The sequence below is a fragment of the Apis florea genome, unplaced genomic scaffold (assembly GCF_048593485.1).
Source record: "Apis florea isolate Af1SG1 unplaced genomic scaffold, ASM4859348v1 contig_2492_pilon, whole genome shotgun sequence".
In the NCBI taxonomy this organism is placed as follows: Eukaryota; Metazoa; Arthropoda; class Insecta; order Hymenoptera; family Apidae; genus Apis; species Apis florea.
Window position 1 is genome coordinate 41531 of NW_028256593.1, and position 20416 is coordinate 61946.

Sequence of the window (20416 nt, forward strand, 5' to 3'; positions counted from 1 at the left end):
GGAATTTAGCGCGCCGAAAGATCGAGGTTAGACTCTCGTTTACGCTTTCAAACGCATCGCTTTCATTTCCTTCGAACGATGAAATATCCACCATCAGCAGAAATTTTCTTATAACTCTTGCTTTACGTTTTTATCGAATTAGATGGCTAATGACATATTAATAACTAATATTTCATCGAGATTTATTTAAAATTATGTTATGAATTTTGTTAATTTTAACGATCGAATGTTTTTTCCCAGTCTAAAATTATCTACTTTTATAAGATTTGATTAGTATTGTTAGGCTATGTATCTCGTGTTTTAATATAATTTTAATAATTAAACCAGAAGATAGAAAAGATAATGGATGATTAGAAATAAGAAGCATTATGTCAAAAAAAAAAAAATAATACATTTAAAAAAGATATTATCACTTTTTAAAATTTATAAACCCATAAATTTACTTTTAATAAAAAGATAAGATGAAGATCGGTTAACCGAAATATAATTTCTTGAGAAGAAAAGTTTTTTCTTTTTTTAACATACTTTCATCAAATTTAACGAACTTTTAAGAGGTTAAGTACCAAGAAAGTGGTCAGTGGAACTTTCGATTCGAATAAACTTTCCTACTTCGCAAGAAGAAGAAGAAAAAAAACAACGATGTCTCGAGAATTGCCGACGAATCAGCGAATATCGCGAACTTTCGTTAGACAACGTCGTCTTTTTCGGCTATTAAAGCCTGCTTTGGAGGAGACATAGCCTCGGGTGAAGTCGCTTTAACGCCAACTACGAAACTCTTCTTCGAAGGAATTAGGTATTAGTGCATCTTTAGGACGAGCATACAGTAACTCTGCCGAGGAAAATAAGCATAAGCTTTCAGAGAAGCGGTCCACCGTTTCAAGAGGATATTCTACTATCGCTGTACACATAATACACGTACATATCCACACAATATTCGAGAGGCTTAATGAACGAGTGATACGTAAAAAGCCATATAAAAGTCTTAGGCTACTTTTATCGAACAAGAATGTTTTTTTCATTTTTCTGAACAAGAATATTTCTCTAAGAAACAATCAAATCGTTGAAACGATTAAAAAACACATACAAGATTTGCACTACAAGATACAATTTTTTCTTGAATTTCGAACGATACAAAAAATATTTTGTAATCAAAAAAAAAAAAATCAAATTTTATAAATAACTTAAACTTTCTTCTTTCTCCTGAAAAAATTCGACAGTTTTTGACAGTTACAAGTGTTTCATTCAAGGAGACTTCAATTTATGATACCAAAAACATACCAAAAACAATGTATCTCGTTCGAGGAAAAAATTGAGGAAAATAATAGGATGGAATTTCGTGTAACAAGCAGAATCGCAAAAGTGGTTGAAATTGTTGAAATTCATGGTTGTTGAATGAAGGGAATTTGCCATTTTGCCAGTGAAGAGAGATGCGGCGCGAAAATTATGATTCTATCGGGAAGATTGACGCGACGTCTGTTACGCAAACAGGGAACGGAAAAGGTGATTTTTCGTTTTCCTTTCTTCTGCCTTTCTCTTTTCCTCTCTTCCCATCCCTACTCCCTCTCCGGAAAAAAATTTGAAAGGGTGGAGAGCATGAAAGGGGTAGAAAATAAAGGGACCACAATCGTCGAAGGTACAAAGACGAGTTCTTTGAAATTCCAACGCCTGGCTTCGTTGAGAAGAAAAAAAAATAAAAAAAAAGGGGGAAAAAGAGAGAAAAGGAAGAAAACACCATGTAGGCACTTGGAACGGAGAGAAAAAGAGGGAAATAGGGAATTACCTTGTACAGGACGTTATATTTCGGCCGAAACTTTTCGTTCGTCCGACTTTTTCAACAATTAACTCTTCAACTACCTTCCTCCAGCTTAATACACTAGCGATTGTCATCGATTTTGTTATTACCTCTTTCTTTTCCAACCGGATAAATAAGATATTTGTTTTTTTGTTACGATCGTTGATATACGAAATTTGATAAGAAAGATAATAAGTAATTTACAATTTATAATAAGGTAAAAATAACACTTGAGAATGTGAACTTGAATGAGGAAATAAATGAAAAATGTAGAGAACACTTTTTAAAGAGTTATCGAGAAATGCAAGTTTATACTGGTAAGATCAATTATTTTCGAGATTCTTTTTTTTCGACTTTTCGACGTTTACTAAAGTTCCTTTCACAAATCTAATTTGGATCTTCGTTAGAACTTTACACTTTGAAACTTTGAATTCCGTGCGGATCATGATCAATTAGTTGCTAGAAAAGTAAAGAGTAAAGAATTGGCAGATAAATTATGTCGAATATGCAAACTTTTTGGAAACTTGAATATTTTCCTTACAGAATATTTTCTGATTATTATTACGTTTTGCTAATTAAATAAGTTAAAAACATATACATTATATGAAATTATTTTTCAAGCACTGAACAAATATGAATGATTTTAATTTTTTAAAAAGATATCAAGTCAAAAAGATTGAATTTCTGAAATCGAAAACAATTCGTTATTAAAATACCTCCGAATAAAATTATCTAAGAATAACAATTATTATTATTATTATTATTATAACAACAACTGGTAAACTTTATTACCAAAAACTCTTAATGAATTTCATCTATTAAAATCTCCACACCGTCGATACACAACCGTCGAAATCTGAACCTAACCTCCAAAAACCCTTAAACGGAAGAACCAAGACTCGTGGCCTCGGCCTTCGACGACCCATTGCCCGCAGAAGACAATCTATCCGGAGGAATCGTGGCGTGATGATAGTGGGGGGTGATATTAGAGGGGTGGAAATGGTAGGAGAGGTGAGTTGGAACGGGGCTGCGGCGTTCCTTCATGCGGCGAACGGACCGCACGAGGCCGCGCCGACGCACGATACCCCATTTCGACTACGTTTGCGCGTTGTGCACTCTTCTACGGGGTGCGTCCGTGCCGGCGACGCTGTTCATGGACGGCAGACAGTTTCCACGGCACTCGACGAACGCCGTTCCTCGTTCAGTCGTAGCGAAACAATTCCATTCGACCCATAGAATCGCGTCGATATCGGGTTCGCGATAAAATCAACCGATCGGATTCAACTGATCGTCGAATTTTCCCCGCGAATACGCGAGAATAATTTTTGATAAAAGCTTCATCGTGAGAACACGCGACCATCGTTGGCAAAGGATGCTGCAAGCAGCGTGCAACAACGTGGCAAGCTTCTGAAACCAGTTTTTTAACGAGGAAATTACATTGGATCTCCTTGGCTCTCCCCGGATCTCCCCGTCTCTCCCTGGCTCTCCCCACTTGCACGGGCATACGGAAATGATTCTTCAAGAGATTTCGCATCTTTTACAGTGTGGCTCGCGTTTACTAACGAGAAATACAAGTTTGGTGAAGTAGATGGTTGTTTGGGGATGGATCTCCCCGATTAAATCGACCGCTTGACGTCGCGAGATGAGTAACAGATGACAGGGTCGCGCTCGTGGATCAATGTAAACGACAAACAGGCTCCGGGCTCCTCGATCGCATCTGAGAGGAGGTGGCGAAGGGCGAAGTCGTCGCGAGGTAGACTGTTGATCGACCGTGTATCGAAAAGGACGGGAAAATCCGAATATCGCGAAAAATATAGATGAGAAACGAAAAAGGGAAAACGAGAGATGTTTTCGTATTTAGAGACGGGATGTTCTGTTCTCTGAGAAGAGAATTTTTCAAATAATCCCGAATTCTCCGAAGATATCCGTCCAAAGACAAAGGGAGGACGGAAGAGGCGGATAATAAAAAATCCTGGTTCGACTTTTCGCAAGATCGCTGACTGGAAAAAAGGAAAACGAAGAATAATCTACGGTAACGATTCGACTCGAGCGATTCGACGAGCGACTGGGAAAAGTTTGTTCCGCGTCGACGAGCCGATATGCCCAGTGAAACGACTGTGGGAAGTTGAAGACTGTCGAGGCGATCGCTGCCAAGGTAAGTAGTAAGTTACGCGGTAGAAGTTCTCGAAGAAAAGTTTTTCGAATGTTTTCGAATCGATGCATCGCCGCCACACCGGCAACCATCACCACTACTATTAACCATTACACACTAGCACGCACGAACATATTGCCTCGTGCACTTTATCCGGAACACCTAGACGATTTTTATCGCGTTGCACCACTCTAATATCTAGTATATATTTTTTATTTTCGAGCACTTTTGGAAACAGAAAGTAATTATTTTTTCTTTTTTCTTTGAAAGGTAAAAATAAAAGAAAAGATAGGATTTTTTTTATATCTGATGTGAATGTGGGATATGCAAAGATAAAGGAAAATAATGAATTATGCTTATTGATTATTTTTATATTATTTTATATATTTTTGATTTTTGGGTTTAGGTAATTGAAACAGTTGAGCAAAATCTTATTTCTTTGAAGGGTGAAAATTGAAAGTAAAGATAGATTTTTGATATAGTATAGAGGGTTAGTCACATGATTGAGATGGATTGCACGCTATTCTTCGATGAATGGAAAAGATATATAGGTGAATTAGGTTTGGTGGGATGAAGGATTATGTTTATGTTTAATTCTTGGATTTGGGTAATTGGAATTTAATAATTGATTGTGTAATTAATGAAATATTATCACTTTTATTATTGATTAACTATTTGAATACAAATAAAGACGAGATATGATGTTAAATTGTCCAATTTTAAAGATATGATTATAATATTAAATTAAATTATAACACACACACATATTATTTCTGCATACAAATTCATAATATATTTTATTGCATTTTATGTTTTGATTTTCATAATACTGATAAAATGCAATAATGATACAATAAAAGTATCAGAAAAATATTACTTTTATTATAGTATAATTTTTTCTTAAATAAAAAAAATTTTATAAAATTCTAAAAATATGATGCATAATCAAGAATTTTAATTAATCTCCAATACCGAAAATAAAGTTCATTAATTTAATAATATTTTAAATTTATTAAAAAATTCTATAACTTCGCATAATAATTAAGAGATTATTTTTTTTCTATAAATCTCATTAATTAATTTAAGTTTATACTTTCAAAAAATTTATTGTAAGATACATAATTAAAAGATTTTTAAAAATTCATACCATAATAATAATAATTAAGAGAAATTTTTTTTACAATAAATTTCATTAATTAATCCATGTACTCTTTTTATATTTATATCTTTAAAAAAAAGCTGCATTATCAGCTAATTTAGTGAATTCTTTAAATGCTAAAAAATTCCATATCATATAGATAAAATATTTTCTTTTCAATAAATCCGAGTAATTAACTCAAAAATTTTTGCTTTTATTTCCAATGCCAATTTAATTTCTCGAAAACACTTTTAAAATTATTTAAAACCATGATTTTTCTCACTTGTATCGTCATTAATTTAATAATCTTTTAAAACATTCTATAAAAATTAATATACACCGCGTAATCAAGAGATTTTCACTTAATAAACCACATTCATTAAATCAATTGAAAATCTCATTATATTATCAAAAATAAAATATGCTGTATTACTAACCAATTTTTAATAATCTTTTAATTAAATTAATAAATCACTAAAAATTAAATATATATATTTTTTTTTTAAATAAATCCTATTAAACAAAGTTCTCACTTATATTTCCACAAAATATTTAAAAAAAATACATCTTTAATACTTAATTTATATGTTCATATACTTTCATTTTATTGTTCAACAATCTTCTCGAAACTAGCATTTCACAAAATTTAAAAGAAAATTACCAAATTTTCGATTTCAATTTTCGAAAAAATTTAAAATTTTCAAATCCACGATTCAATTGTGTATCGAAGAAAGATACTACACATGATTCATAGAATGTTCACATGATTCATAGAATATTGAGAATCAAGTGGATCGACGTTTAACTTTTCACAGTGGGAGCGAGGCGAAGTAATTTCGTCCCGTGTTAACAACTTTCGATAAATGTCCCGTCTTTGTTGGCTCGTCCGCCTCGTTTTATGCCCGTCGATTCGTCAGCGAAACTCGTTTTTATCCACGAAACTGCTTTTCTTTGCCGAAAAATTGGTTCGACCAACGTCAGACCAATCGTTCTTTCTGTATTAAGATATTACAATAGTAGTTTCTTATTTTCGTTATACGAACAACTATTTTATATGAATGTTTTGTCATATGAATAATACATTTCATATTATATGCAAAGCGTTTATTTTCTTTTTTACAGAATGGAATTTATTTGTTAAATTAATGATAATAGTGACAAAGATCGTTTTTACATCTTGAGATTATTTTGAGTTTTTTAATTATCTTAAATTAAAACACAAACGTGTAATCGAAGAAATTATGATTACTACAGTTCTATTATTTTAATAATTTAAAAATTTGATTGAGATTTAGTTTGGATAGTTAAACAATTTTAGAGATAGATTTTAAATTTAAAAATTCTATATAAATCTATATATTAATATAATAATTACAAAATTCTAGACGTATATCCTGAAAATTCTAAATACAACATAATATTTTAAAGTAAACTTTGAAAATAATAATATGATAAGTTCTAAAGATAATAACAAAATAATTATTAAATTACAAAGTTAACAACAAGGAACTGGTATTAAAATACTCTTTTAATTTAATCTCTTCTTCCATTACAGTATAAAACTTTACAGTATATATATTTTAATTATCTAATTATATGATCCAGCTTATAAAATATTCTAATCGGTAAAAACAAATTTTACAATATTATTTTATAATTAAAAAAAATATATTTTAAAAATCTACATCACGTCATATCGATTTCTTTTAACAATTTTGATTAAATTTTATTAGTTTTTTGCTCGATATAATTTTTAATATTCTAAACAAAAAATGATGTAATTTTTATGCAGGATGATAAAGTTTACGTAAATAAAGAAGAATCCCACAGATACGCTTTATACATGTTTAAGTTATTATGTATCTTGTATACGAACAAAGAAATCATTAAAACAAAATTGTTATATCACGATCGCCATAAATAAAATTGCTAAAATTGAATTTTATATAAATTGCAATATGCAAAAAAGAAAAAGAGCAAAGATATAATTGAAATAAATTTAAAAACAAATCATTTTTATTATTTTAATATTGAAATATGTTTGATAACAATTTTTTTTTAAATATTTCCATTCTTTAATTAAGAAAATTTTATAGAAAGTGTCTTTTTAAAAAATATCCTCCCCTTTCCTTTCTTTGCTTTAGAATTAAAATTATATTTAAAAAAAAATATATATATATCAAACAGAATAATATTACGAAAAATTATTACATTGAAAGCTTTCTAATTCCACTTTTTCATAATTCTAAAAACTAAACGGAAAAAAAAAAAATTTCAACGCGTAAAAGCTTCCTAACCTCACTTTTCATCACATCATCCCTAAAAATATTCTATCCAAACGGAAAAAAAAAAAAAAAAAAAAAAAAAAAAAAAAGAATGACAAAGGATAAAAATTGCTACATTTAAAGCTTTCCTAATCTCGCTTCTCCCTCATATTCCTCTGGAAAAATCCTTGCAAAACCAATTTTCAGCTATCCTATCCATCAAATTCACCCTCAACTTTCATAACTCCGCGAAACATTCTGCGTATCTCGGAGAAAGAAACATCTCGATTCCGCATCGAAAAAATTCGCAATTCTGTCGATTCGTCAGTGAAAATCTACTTTTCCTCGCGGTAGAAGCGCAGGCGTAGCTCGTGTATAGATAATTCATAATGACCAAACCGTCAGTCTATAGTTATCGTCCCGGAGCACAGTTTTCTTTCCAACGACCTTTTTTTCATTCCTTCGTCTTTCTTTTTCTTCTTCTTCTTCTTCTCCTTCTTCCTCGTCTTCCTCTTTCCTCTCTTATTTCGCTCGCCTTCCTTCAAAGTGAAGGAGAAACTCCCGGATCTTTTAACGTAATTGGTTGCTGGTTTGCGCGAGAAATTATGAGTTTTCCTCTTTGCCAGACGAATATTGTTATTATTCCTGACTTTCGCGAGTGAAACGAGATTTGCTGAATGTACCAACCATCGCTCTTCCCAGATTCCTTGAAATGGGTTCATGACGTGGGCGGCGATATTTGTCCAAAGAGTAATTTTGAAGGAAGGGAAGTTTCTCCTAGATATTTTCCTCTATGTTTCGCCTCTGTGTTTTACGTTAAAATCACGAATGAATCACGATATTCTGATCGATATTTAATTCAATCTTGCGAAATCATTTTCGCCCTCTTTAATTTTCTATCGTTTAATCAATTCCTTAAATTTGGACACCGGTGTTAGGTTTTTAGGCCAAAAGAGGAAATTAAATTTTGTCAAATCAAAATTTAATCATTATGCTGTAACTGATTTCCAGATAATCTATCGATGTATCAATGTTTAAAATATTCAGGAATATTTTTTGAATATAAATATAAAAAAAAAAAAATTGCAAAGAAAGCCTGAATTACTGACTTAAATATGAAAGAAAGATAAAATGCAATTCGTACGATCGATGGATCAATATCGTTATAAATCGGATAAATATCCCATCGCACTTGCCAATAAGCCTAAATAAGTGGAATTTATGTATGAAACAACAAAACGTATTTCTTCGAGCTCCCTTCTTTCCTCTCTCTTCTTTATTACTACATTTCATCGGGTAAAAAAAAAAAAAAAAAAAGTCCGCCATATCGGCACACAAAGAGAGAACAAGTTATTCATCGAAGCGTGCATAAACATACGATAACGTGTGGTGGAGGATTTGAAATACAAGCTGGTGACGTTGCTTTCATTAATTGAAGCCACTTTTATTCGGAACAGTCTTCAAAATAATACATCGATGTATTAAGAGGATACATCTAAATATAGGAAAGGGAATGATTGACCCGAACAAAGAAGCGGGACAAAGATGCGAAATGTGTAAGGGAAAATGGATCGTCTATTGTCAGACACGTTTCGAACAGTTATGACCTATACATACGTGTGTACTACTGTAACTCTTTACACACGCGTTATTTCGATAACTGTTTCAAATGTTGTTTTCGATAGATTAAATGGTGAAAACTTCAAAATAATATAAATAAACGGAATAGTTTTTTAAAAAAGCTTGAAAAAAAAATTAAAAGTTACAATAATATTTAATTTAAATTGTATATATATATATTATATTTATCTGGAATTTTTAAGAGATTTACAGCATTTTCAGTCTACTTGAAAATAGATATCTGATTAACTTTGCTCAAAATAAATTTCGAGGAACTCAAAAAAAAAAAAAAAAATCCAACGTTCACTGAATTAAATATACATAATATATTAAAACCACCTTGCTATATATTTTTATATATTTTTACTCTACTTCATTTCATTTTAATAGTATTTCACATTTCCAAAAAATTTACCAATAGCGAATACATAATCTATCTAAAAAAAAAAAACCTAAGCCAAGAAAAATTTCACAGACACGTCAACCTTAATCTCCTCCAAAAAACCAACTTTGCAATCGAGTCCAACTTCATAAACCACGTTTCCTCTTTCTCTTTCTCCTTCGCATCGGTTTATCGACGAAACTTGGAGCTTCTCGAAATTCTAAAATATCCCCCATACAACCCTGTTGCGTGCTCCCATGTCTTACCGTGTCGTGCTCCACATCTCACCATCCCTTCTCCACGCATCCACCCCCCACCCTCGTCGTTCAAAGCCGCAACGTTTCGAGAGACTTTTAACGCTTGCCGAGTCCTTTCCACCGCGACGAGATCGTTAAATCCTTGAAGAAGTCCACTCGATCGATCGAAGAGGGAAAAACGAGGAGCAAACAAAGAGCTCGATGGGCGAGGCGTCAAGTGAAGATTGTTCCATCCGATAGTATCGTTCGTCTTATTTACGCTACTCCATTAGCGACGAGCTTTTCCACGATCCGTATCTTCCATTCGAGAAAAATCAAATCGATTCTGAAGAATTCATTGGGGGAAGAAGGGGAATCGAGAGAAGGAGCTTCGCGAGGAAGAGGACAAATCGGATCGAGTAAATCGTAATTGGAAGTTTTATCATTCGTTTCGTAATTGCAAGCTGTGCTTGGATTGATAATTTGTTCAATTGAATACACATAATTTTACTTACGGGGAAAGGAAGTAATGATTTACTGCGAGATAATAATTGATGCACAAATGAATTCGTATACAATGAAATAAAATTGAAAGAACGTAATAAACGTGGCTACGTATTGATTTTATAGAAAATCGAATAATATTTAAAGATATTTGTTTTGCTATTTGCTGATAATATAAATTTGTCGATACGCAATGGAAAATGAAATTCTTTCCCGAATTAAGAAAAAAAAAAAAAAAAGGAGCGTTTCATTAATAATTTTTTCGAGTAACCACTTACGGTAACAAACTACGAATAAAAATATACAACTTGGAAATCCGTTTAAAAGTACAATTTATAAGAGAATCATTTTTTTTTTTTTTTAATCAAATAATACGCTTTTCCCTTTTGCCGGAATTAAACGAAAAAAACGTTTCGTATTATTAACCTTAATTCGTGTGCGAGTCTGGAAAATTTCGGCCACGATCCTAACCTCAACTTTGAAAACGACGATGGTCGACGATATTTCGGCAGCGTAAAAGGTGGAAGGACAAAGGTAGAAAGGGAGAAGGGATGGAAACGTGAGAAAAAAAAAAAAAAAAAGAAACAACGAGCGACCACACGACGAACAATGGCGTAATGAAGAGTCCGCGTTTTACGCGATATCCGACGGTGAAAATCGTAAGAGGATTTTCGTTCAGTAGGGAAAAATGGCCGGCCAGAAATTCAATATTCAGCTGCTTTTTGTTCTCATTAAAGGACGGATAACATCGGTTGCAATTACGATCGAAATAAATGAATCGTGAGTAATATGGCTGATTTCGAATGAAACTTTTTTTCTTTTTTTTCTCCTCTTAAGTATTCGTCATCAATTATAAATTCGTCATGATTTCATCAGCAGAAAGTAATTTTTATTCGATATGGTACGTTTTGAATTTTAAGTAAGGAAAATCGGTAGGATCTGATTGGACGTTGATGTTGTCTCGTTTGAAATTACCATCTCGATCTTTGTCATTATTATTGTTATTATTATGAAGGGAAGTTGAACGATTTTAAAGCATATTTTTTTATAAATGAACGTGTCAAGAAACGTCCTTGACTACGTAATAAGGAAATTAGTTTTAGTCGACAAAATTAGTCGTTCCTTTCGTTTGTTAAAGCGAAGCTTCTAAAAAATTGAAGGGAGAAAAGGAAGGAAGAGGGATCACGGACGCCAATCGAAGCACGTTTGACGGAAACTTTTCCACTTGCCGTGAATTTTTTCAACTCGAGTACATAAATGTCGCTAATAATGGTCCCAAAGGACCCAGAAACGGGAAGGATATTGGCGTAAGTCTACTCTTAATCCCTCTTCTTCCAAGTGGACGGAGGAAGAGGAAAAAGATAGGTAGGGGAGGGGAAAGCCTTCTCAGAGACCCTTAGGATTACAAGCTCTCGAAAAGCATTCACCTGTTTTATTCAACCACCGAAATAAAGAAAATAAATCGAATTAAGGGAGCAAAAAAAAAAAAAAAAAGAAGAAGAAGAAGAATGTTAAAAATGGAGGAACGATGTAAAAATTAGAAAATTCTTAGAAAAGAATCAAAAATAGAGTGAGCTCGTGGATCTTTTCGACAATATTGTATCCATTATAATTATGATCATCGTAATTAGTTCTTCATTTAATAAAAAAAAAAAATTATTAGATTATATAAAAGGATTGAAGATGACTTGGAAAATTTAGTTAGAGAAAAATCAAAGTTTTTTCACATCTAAATTTGTATAAAACAAAAAATTCTTTAACAACAGAATTAATCGTATTCTCTGTTATAAATTTTTATACTTGCAGATTAAAAAATAATAAATTTTGCTTTTGCTTGTCAATTTCATTTCCTTTCCTCACAACATTAGATTGAAAATCCAATATCAGTGTAGACTACAAGAGTTTTTAGTAGTACTTTGTAGAACAATTTTCAATTTCGTATCAAGATCAAAATTAAATATTGGATGTTTTGTTGGAAAAGCTTGTCAGAGACTCCTTTAACGTTGTCGGAATAACTTCCTTTCCCTGGATAAAAAAAAAAAAAAACTTGGAACTTAAAATTAAACTAAAATTTACACAAATTTAAAAGAAAAAAATATATAATTATCGAACTACACCTACAATTTTCAAATTTTCAAATAATTCTTCCATTCAACCATTCCTCGATTTAAAATAATCTTAATCGCAGAAATTATTTCGAGGCGTTAACACGAACCGCGCGCCGCGTTTCGACTCGAAGGAAATGAGGAAAGTTACGAGGCAAGGATAGATGGTGGTGGATTGGATGGTGGAGAGTCGATCAAGAGACAGAAAACTCGTAACACCGTTCGAAAATATTTTCTCGGCGGCGTTATCGAATTTCCACCATTATTTCCGTACGAATGGAGGCCACCCTGTGAAAAGCGTGTGGTCGAAGACGGGGGAAGTTAGACGGGCTAGATTCTCTTCGCCGTGAACGTTAAGACCGAGTTTAAAGGCGGTTCTCTATGTATCGCTGGTGGAAATCCTATCGTATCTGGGACCAAAAACTTTCAGCCGTTGTCGCGTTCGTGCTCCTTCTTAATTTATTTATACGGGGTGCCCCCGTAAATTTCTCTCGTAAAAAGATTCGTCGACGTGTTTTATGGGCGGGAATAAAACGATTTTTGTTTTATGGGTATAGAAATGTATACGTATCTTTTGTTAGAGAAGAAATGGGGAGGAGAGGAAATAGAAGAAAGGGAACGATACGATGATGTTCGATTTTTTAAAATTTAAGAAACGAAGGATTCTTGATCGATGGATTTTATATAATATTTTTACACACGCTTGATATATTTCAATCTTGGAACCAAAACCTCTATCTCCCTTTCAAATAAATCGACTTGCAACCGTATAACTGTTAAATTATACCTCGATATATTATTACAATCGTAAAAAGTTTCATTGAATAATTCGATCAACGATCTTCTTAAACACCTTCGTTTCCTCGATCACAAAAGCAGGAAAATAAAAACCAAAGGGTTAATTAAAAAATTAAAACTTAACGATTAACGCCTCACTCACGACACGCCTCATTCCCCTCCACTTAAGATCCTCTCTCTCTAAACAACAGAGCATTCGAGGATATTCTAAGCAAGTAACAAATGAATTGTGACTATTATAGAGTGATCGTAATTCAATCAATCAAGTACTCGAATCGAGGATTAAATAAATCGGCTTCTGTCAAGGTGAAAACAAGGTTGATATTTATAGTTGTCGTTCAAGGAAGGAACGAGAGGAGAGGAAGAAAGGGAGATAAGGGAAGAGAAAGGGGGGACGAGAAGGAAGGCAGAAGCAGCCTTTTTATCCTCGGAAGAGATTCTCGCTCGCAAATGAGGCACGAGCGTGGAGATAAGGGTGGAAAAGCCGCGGGCCAGCCGAGGGTCGAAGCGTACCACCGCGAATAAAGGGCGATCAAACGCGATAAAAACTCGCCTCGAGAACCGATAAGCCCTAATTGAATGTTCCCCTCTCTGATTTTTAGCCGTAAACCTTGGCAGAAAACTTTGTTGCGTGTCCGAAATCCCTCCTCCCATCGATACGACCAGGGATCTATTCTTCCTCGTGAAGGTGGAAACGCGGTTTCGAAAGTGGAGAATGATGGTGAATGGTTGGAATGAAAGTTTTGTTAACGCGAGGATGTGGCTCTCTGGTAATATAATGTGCAAGAAGCAGTTGATAATTTTACGAGAGTTTTGTTATTATTTTTGTTCGTGTTTCTCGTATGTATGGATGATTTATGGATCATCGATTTATTATTTTCCCCTTCCTTTTGAATTTTCGAAAGTTTGTTTTTAATATCGACGGTTCCTTTGATTCTGTATAACTATATAAAGTTGGAATGAAGTTAGAAGCTATTCCGTCTGGGAATATTTTATATTAGACGACAAATTCTTTAGCCAGACTTCAAATTTCCTGTGTCACACGACATATTTTCCTCCTATTTCGTATTGGAATTTTTCAATTTTGGACATCACGCATTTTTGGAAAGATTGAGGATTATTGTTTTAGATCGAATAAAGCGAAACATCATGTTTGCCGTGCAATAGCTAATGCTTTTAATTGCTAGAAATTCTTTTTGGAATATTTTTTTTTCTTTGTCATTCTTAAAATATTAATCGTATTAATCGATAAAAAAAATGCGTAGAAAATATAAAGAGTATCTAATTAATTTTATGGTAAATTCGTCTTCAAAGCTATATTATAAGAAGATTGTTTCAGAATAATCTGCTCGACAAAGTTTACGCTTTACATCCTTAAATTGGATGATATTCGTGTCGCGATGATGGAATTGCAAAACTTTGCCATGTGTATGTAAAATTGTGGAACTAGTTGTGAAAAAAAAATTTTTCCTTATCGCCTCTTTTGTATTCAACTTGTTGAAAAAAGTTTCACCGAATAATATAAGTTTTAAAATTGAATCAGTCAAAACTGCTTTAATCCTCCTGCTTTAATATTTGAATACGATACTCCACAAACTTGCTAAAATATGAAAAAAAAAAAACTTTTCAAAAATAAAGTTTTTAACTTTTCAATAAAGTTATTTTTTAAATTTTTACATATCGATTTCCAATTCTCATACAATTCTTCGACCTAAACCGAAAAAAAGAAGAAAAGATCGAATATCGTTATAGAAATACGAACAACAGTTAAAAAATTACGACAATGTTTTTCAACCTTTCTTGCCAATATTGGGCCAAATATCTAATAATATAAGATTTTCAAAAATCTGATAACTGTAATCACTATACATTATGTGAATTAATAAAATTGCACGTATCTGAAAGTAATTTTTGATCGTGAATCTCTCTTTGAAAAATTTCAATTGACTATTATTCCCACTAAAAATTTATCAAAATTATAATATTGGACCGAGCCCCATAAGTTGAGAAACACTGGATTATGGGATAATCCGAGAACAAGAATAGATGACGGCCACTAACGTCACATTGTTCCTTTGGAAACGCGAAGAATCAGGGCACGAGTCGAGAAAAGAGGAATGCAGAGACTCGAGCGAGACACGTATCCGCGAATTAAAGAGTAACGCTCATTAATATAATGACGAATTATGAAAATTTATTAGACGTTTTTAGAAGCGTTATTTAGAAATTAAGAAACTAACTTCGATCACCATTAATCTATCACAATCGAGCAAAGAAAACGATTTAAATCAATACTTCACAAAATAACCCTTTTAAATCTTTTAAATAATTTTGCAAGATTGATCATACGATTTTCATTTTCAATCGATTAAATAATTTTGTAACAAGATTGATTACTATATTTGGATTTATTTTCTTGTATCTTGTAAGATTAAATCAGTAATAAATATGAGAGATTCGACCATAAGTTTATTTTATACATGTTTCTTTACATCTTTCAATATTATTTCGATGATCTTAAATTTTTTTAAAGCATATGAACAATGTCACTTGATTGGTGAAAGAAGAAATTGATGAAAAAAAGAAAGTCGATTGCTAAAAAATATGATAATCAAGATGAAACAATTTACACCGTTTCGTACACCGTTAAAAGAAAACGACAAAATGCTTTTTAATAATATCTTTTAAATTAAATAGGATTGAACTGGAGCAAAAAGAAATCATTTCGAAGAATCGGGTGGTAAAACGATAAAGAAAAAACGTCGGAAGGAAAAGTGTAACGGAATTTCGTCCAAACTCTTCCGACTTGACTTTTTCTCTCGACTTCCGCCCTGTCTTCCATCCTCACTCGAAACAGTCGATAAGAAAATAGAATTTCTCTGGTGAGAATTGATTAAACCGAATGTTTCGCACGATATCGTAATGCTTTCAAGTAGTTGCAATTATTATATTAACACATTGAATTTTTCGATCGAAAAAGACAATTTTGATCAAAAATATAATAAATATATGAAAAGTTTATTCGATCCTTTTATTTTTATGGTAATCATAATTTATTTATAGTAAAAAAATTTTTCACCCTTTTTACAATAATTAATGTTTGTAGAAATTATCTATTCATCAAATTTATAAATAAATGTTATAATAATTTAAGGATTAAATAATTATGATTAACGTGCTTAATTTGTATTAAATTTATCTTATTTTTTTTTTGAAGAGATATTACTTTTTTTCAAGATTATTGATTTTTTATAATTTTTTTTTATCGGTTTATCATCGGTGAATTTATTTTAAAAAAAGAAATGTATATGTAGAATTAGTTGGATTAATTTGCAAATAAATGGGTCAAATCGATAATTACAATATTTTTTATCGAGAAATGATGTTCTATTATATTTTTTTAACCTTTTTATATTATTCTGATATATTTCATACCATGATTTAAAAAGTAAATTGTATGTATATTTGCTGTTACAATTAAAAATAAATATTTTAATATTAACTATGATTTAGGTGAAACACAATTTATCAAGTTAAAATAAAACTGATAAATCACAAAAAAGAAAAAAATAAATAAAAAATTCTCAATGATATTTAAACTGAAAACCTCAGAGTAAAATTTTTTTATCAAAATTTTTGACTAATAAAACTTTTTAACAATTCTTAAAACATAATAAAATAAAAATTGTGAAATTCATGATGTTAAATCGAATTGAGTAACTAACTATTGAAAAATTAAAAAATTAAATATTGTATTTCTACGAGATTATCTATTCGTGCAAGCAGATAGAAACTGAAAATTTCACTCAATGCATTATTTAAATACTCGATTTAACCAAAGTCAACAACAAGAATATTGGAAAAAAAATTTGTCAAAAAAAAGTTTTCGTTAAGAATCATAATGCACAATGTATAATTGATGCTAAAAGAACAGATTAAGTACATTCATCTCGAGATAAGGTAAACGTAACTGTTATTCATTTAGCAGAGACTCAGTCGACATGACAACAGATAGTTACGAGCTCGTTATCTCGTCCTAGCAGATGCATTTAATTTGAAATACTTGAATTTTTCTCATGAACGTAGAGATTGCTCTGCAAGCATCCACACCAATGGAGTCAGATTTGATTGAAAGAAATGTATTAACTCAAAATTAAATATATAAATACATATACATGATTGAGGCCTTGTGTAATACGTGATTTGATTTGAAAGTTTCAAATAATTTGAAAAAAAAAAAATAAAATAAAAAATCGAAATGAATAAATTTTGAGTAAAATTTAGTATTATAAAAATTCTATTTTGCACAAATAAAAAATCTAACATTTTAGTTTTAAAGTTTAGTTTTAAATTCAAAATTTTCTTGTAAAAACATTCTCTCTAAAAATTCTAAGAGAAAAATCCCATCTTAAAGACACAAAATCTCATATTTCTTATTACAATTATAATCTATATCAAACTAAATCCACGATCTAATATCACTACACTAATCCTAGTTTATACTTCGTTAATCCTAATTTACATACATCCCGAACAATCTATTCAAATTCCGGAAGCACGATCCACACGAGTCGCCAACCTGAAGAAAACAGAGACGGAGACGTTTCAAGTCAGGCTTGATTAAAAAGGTCTCTATAAATCTCTTGACCAGCAACCGGAACCGTAAAGAGTCCTTTAAACGGCTTATTGGATCTCGACCTATTTCCTTAAAGGTTTCCACGATTTTCTATCTTGCCCAGTCGATTCCCTTTCTTCTATTATACGTTCGAAAATCTTCCTCTCACTCTTTCACGGACCACGGTCATATCGAATCTGGACATCCCTCTAATTGACAATCCGGTTCAATAAGGATAGACGAAAAATTGTCAACCTTCTTTCAAGGATCATACTATTTTCTTCAATCTTTTGGTTAACGCGACACATCTCTTTTCTTTCCCTTTCTATACCCTTCTTCTTAGAAAAAGTTCGTCCTCCCTCAACGGAAATTCGGTCCAACATCTCTTTGTGTCCCTCTCTCTGCCTCAGAGGCTGCAGACTCCCACGCCTCTAGCTGCTCGGGCTATCGATTGCGAGCTGCCAGGGCCACCAAGACCCCTGGCTTGGCTTCGTTGTGCTAACTCGTTACGCGGTGTTACCGCGTGTCCCGATTATACTCTGCCAGAACCGGAACAGACAGTGTGTCCACAGTATCGTGCAACGCCATATACATATATGCGAAGGATATGTCAATATTGTACTTCAATTGTTTGTTTCTTAATATCTTTTATGGGGATATTTTCATGATATTTTCTTTTTGATATAGAATTTCCATTATCAAATATCAGAATAAGAATAAATAGAATTCCTATTTTTCATATTCATAGTTTCATATATTAGATACATTATTAATGATTACCTGTGAATTAACAATATTTCATTAAGTTTTCAATATATTTATCGTTAAAATATTAATAACTGATATAGTAAAAAAATAAAGAAAAAAATTTAAAAAAAAACTCAACATCTCGTTTGTTCTTCTGCCACCATAATCACTTAATTTTTCCTTTGTACCTTTGACACCTATCTTCATAATGTCTTATCACAGCACCTACAGTTCATTTTGTAGTTATTTTTTCATATCAGCTCTCTGTCTCTTCCATGAGATGATTCATTATCTTTACTTCCACATCAATTCACGCATAAACGTTATTATGATATAAACGAAGAGAAACAAGAAATATTCTCCTAAATTTAAAAAATCTTCAATTTTTGAATCTTTGCGATGTAGAATTCATGTTAAATAACCATTTAAAATCAGAATTAGAAAAAAGAAACTGCCTGATATAGATTATCAGTCTGATGGTATTATTGATGGTTAAATTACAAATTACTTCTTGAATTTTATTTGAGAACTTGTATAATTGAATTTATCATAATATAAATATAGTTATATCATATTGTAGAAATTTCTTTTATAATAATATGGAAATAAATTCTTTACTTTTATATTATCTTCATATTAAATTATCTTCATATAATTTCATATAGGATATTTAAATAAGATCCAGCATCTTTTATAAAAAAAAATAAAGTAGATTTTAGACCTTTTGGCCTAAATTTGTTGAATATTTTATCTTGACAATAAATATAAAAAACAAATAGAGATCTAAATATCTTTTTAAAGTCTTTTTAATAATTTTCCTCTGCTCGTCGATTCGTTTTTATCTCGCTCTTTTCCTCTTGCAATATAATATCTCTATATTGTACGTATAATTCTGGTGAAATAAATTGATTTATGAAACATTGAGGACTCGAGTTTGAATTGTATAATCGAAGAAAGAGTTGGTGGATAAACGAAATTTCTCGATACATCACTGGTATTCTCGAGTCCGCGAACTTTTGAAAGTGCTCTCGAAATTGGCGAATTTCGAGACGAATTCTATGTTATAACGGGATTTCAAACGAAATTGCGAGGAAAATCCGACTATGCTTCTAGACTATTCTTGAACTGCGAACTTTGAGTATTTCGGTATTTGAATAAATTACTAATGGTTGTTCGGATATATATTAGGAAAATTTTTTAAAGTTTAGATTATTCAATTGATTACATATGTAACATCGTAATTATTATGATCAATTTTATCTAGTAATAAATAAGAAATAAATCTTTAAATAAAATATATACAAAATATAATATCTCTACTTAAGTAAATAAGATAGATATATTTAATTCGAATAATCCAAAAATCCGTTTTTTAAATAAAATTTATATGAATACTTTTAGGTTAGAATGCTTTCCTTACTTGACTGCGATAACAAAAATCTTACTTTATAATTAATTGAGAATCAAATAATATATTTTATAAATCTTTTTATTTGTAACTTTTTATCTTGACCTAACATTGAAAACCTAAATTTTATTTGATACAATTACAATATTTATTACCATATTAATTAATCATGGTTGAGATTATATCTGACGAATTTTGAAAAGAGACAGAGAATGTATAATATATACAGTATGAATATATGTGTATATAATACAGTACCTTATACTATATGTAGAGAATTATATTTAATCCAACATAAATCTTCTTATTGAACATTCGATCTCTGACGCTCCCATAACCTCTACAGTCGCTCGATCACCTCCCTCACGAGGGAACTATTGCTTAGATGCGATTCACTTGGATTATCTTGGGCGTGTTAATTAGTTACGCGGGTTAGTACTGCGTCGATTGTAACACTGGGCTTGCAACATCAATTCCAATTAAACTACCTAACCACAAGGGAATGCGATTCCTTCACATTTACCACCTAACAACAGATCCTCGGATCATATCTCGATCGCTTCATTGCATCTCGAACGCTCTCGCACATTGATAAATCGTAACGCCATCTGTAATAACTTTCTGAAAATCGATTCGAATCGATTCTTATTTGAAT

At 31.6% G+C, this 20416-nt stretch overlaps 1 long non-coding RNA gene across 1 annotated transcript; it reads right to left on the minus strand.

Annotated features, from left to right (window-relative positions):
* Positions 1-17330: 17330 nt before the first annotated feature.
* Positions 17331-20315, minus strand: LOC147657867 (uncharacterized). The gene is made up of 3 exons (XR_015291449.1): positions 20020-20315; positions 18493-18578; positions 17331-18386 (listed from the first exon to the last, which is right to left on the minus strand). It is a non-coding gene; the product is annotated as an uncharacterized LOC147657867 (long non-coding RNA).
* Positions 20316-20416: the final 101 nt, after the last annotated feature.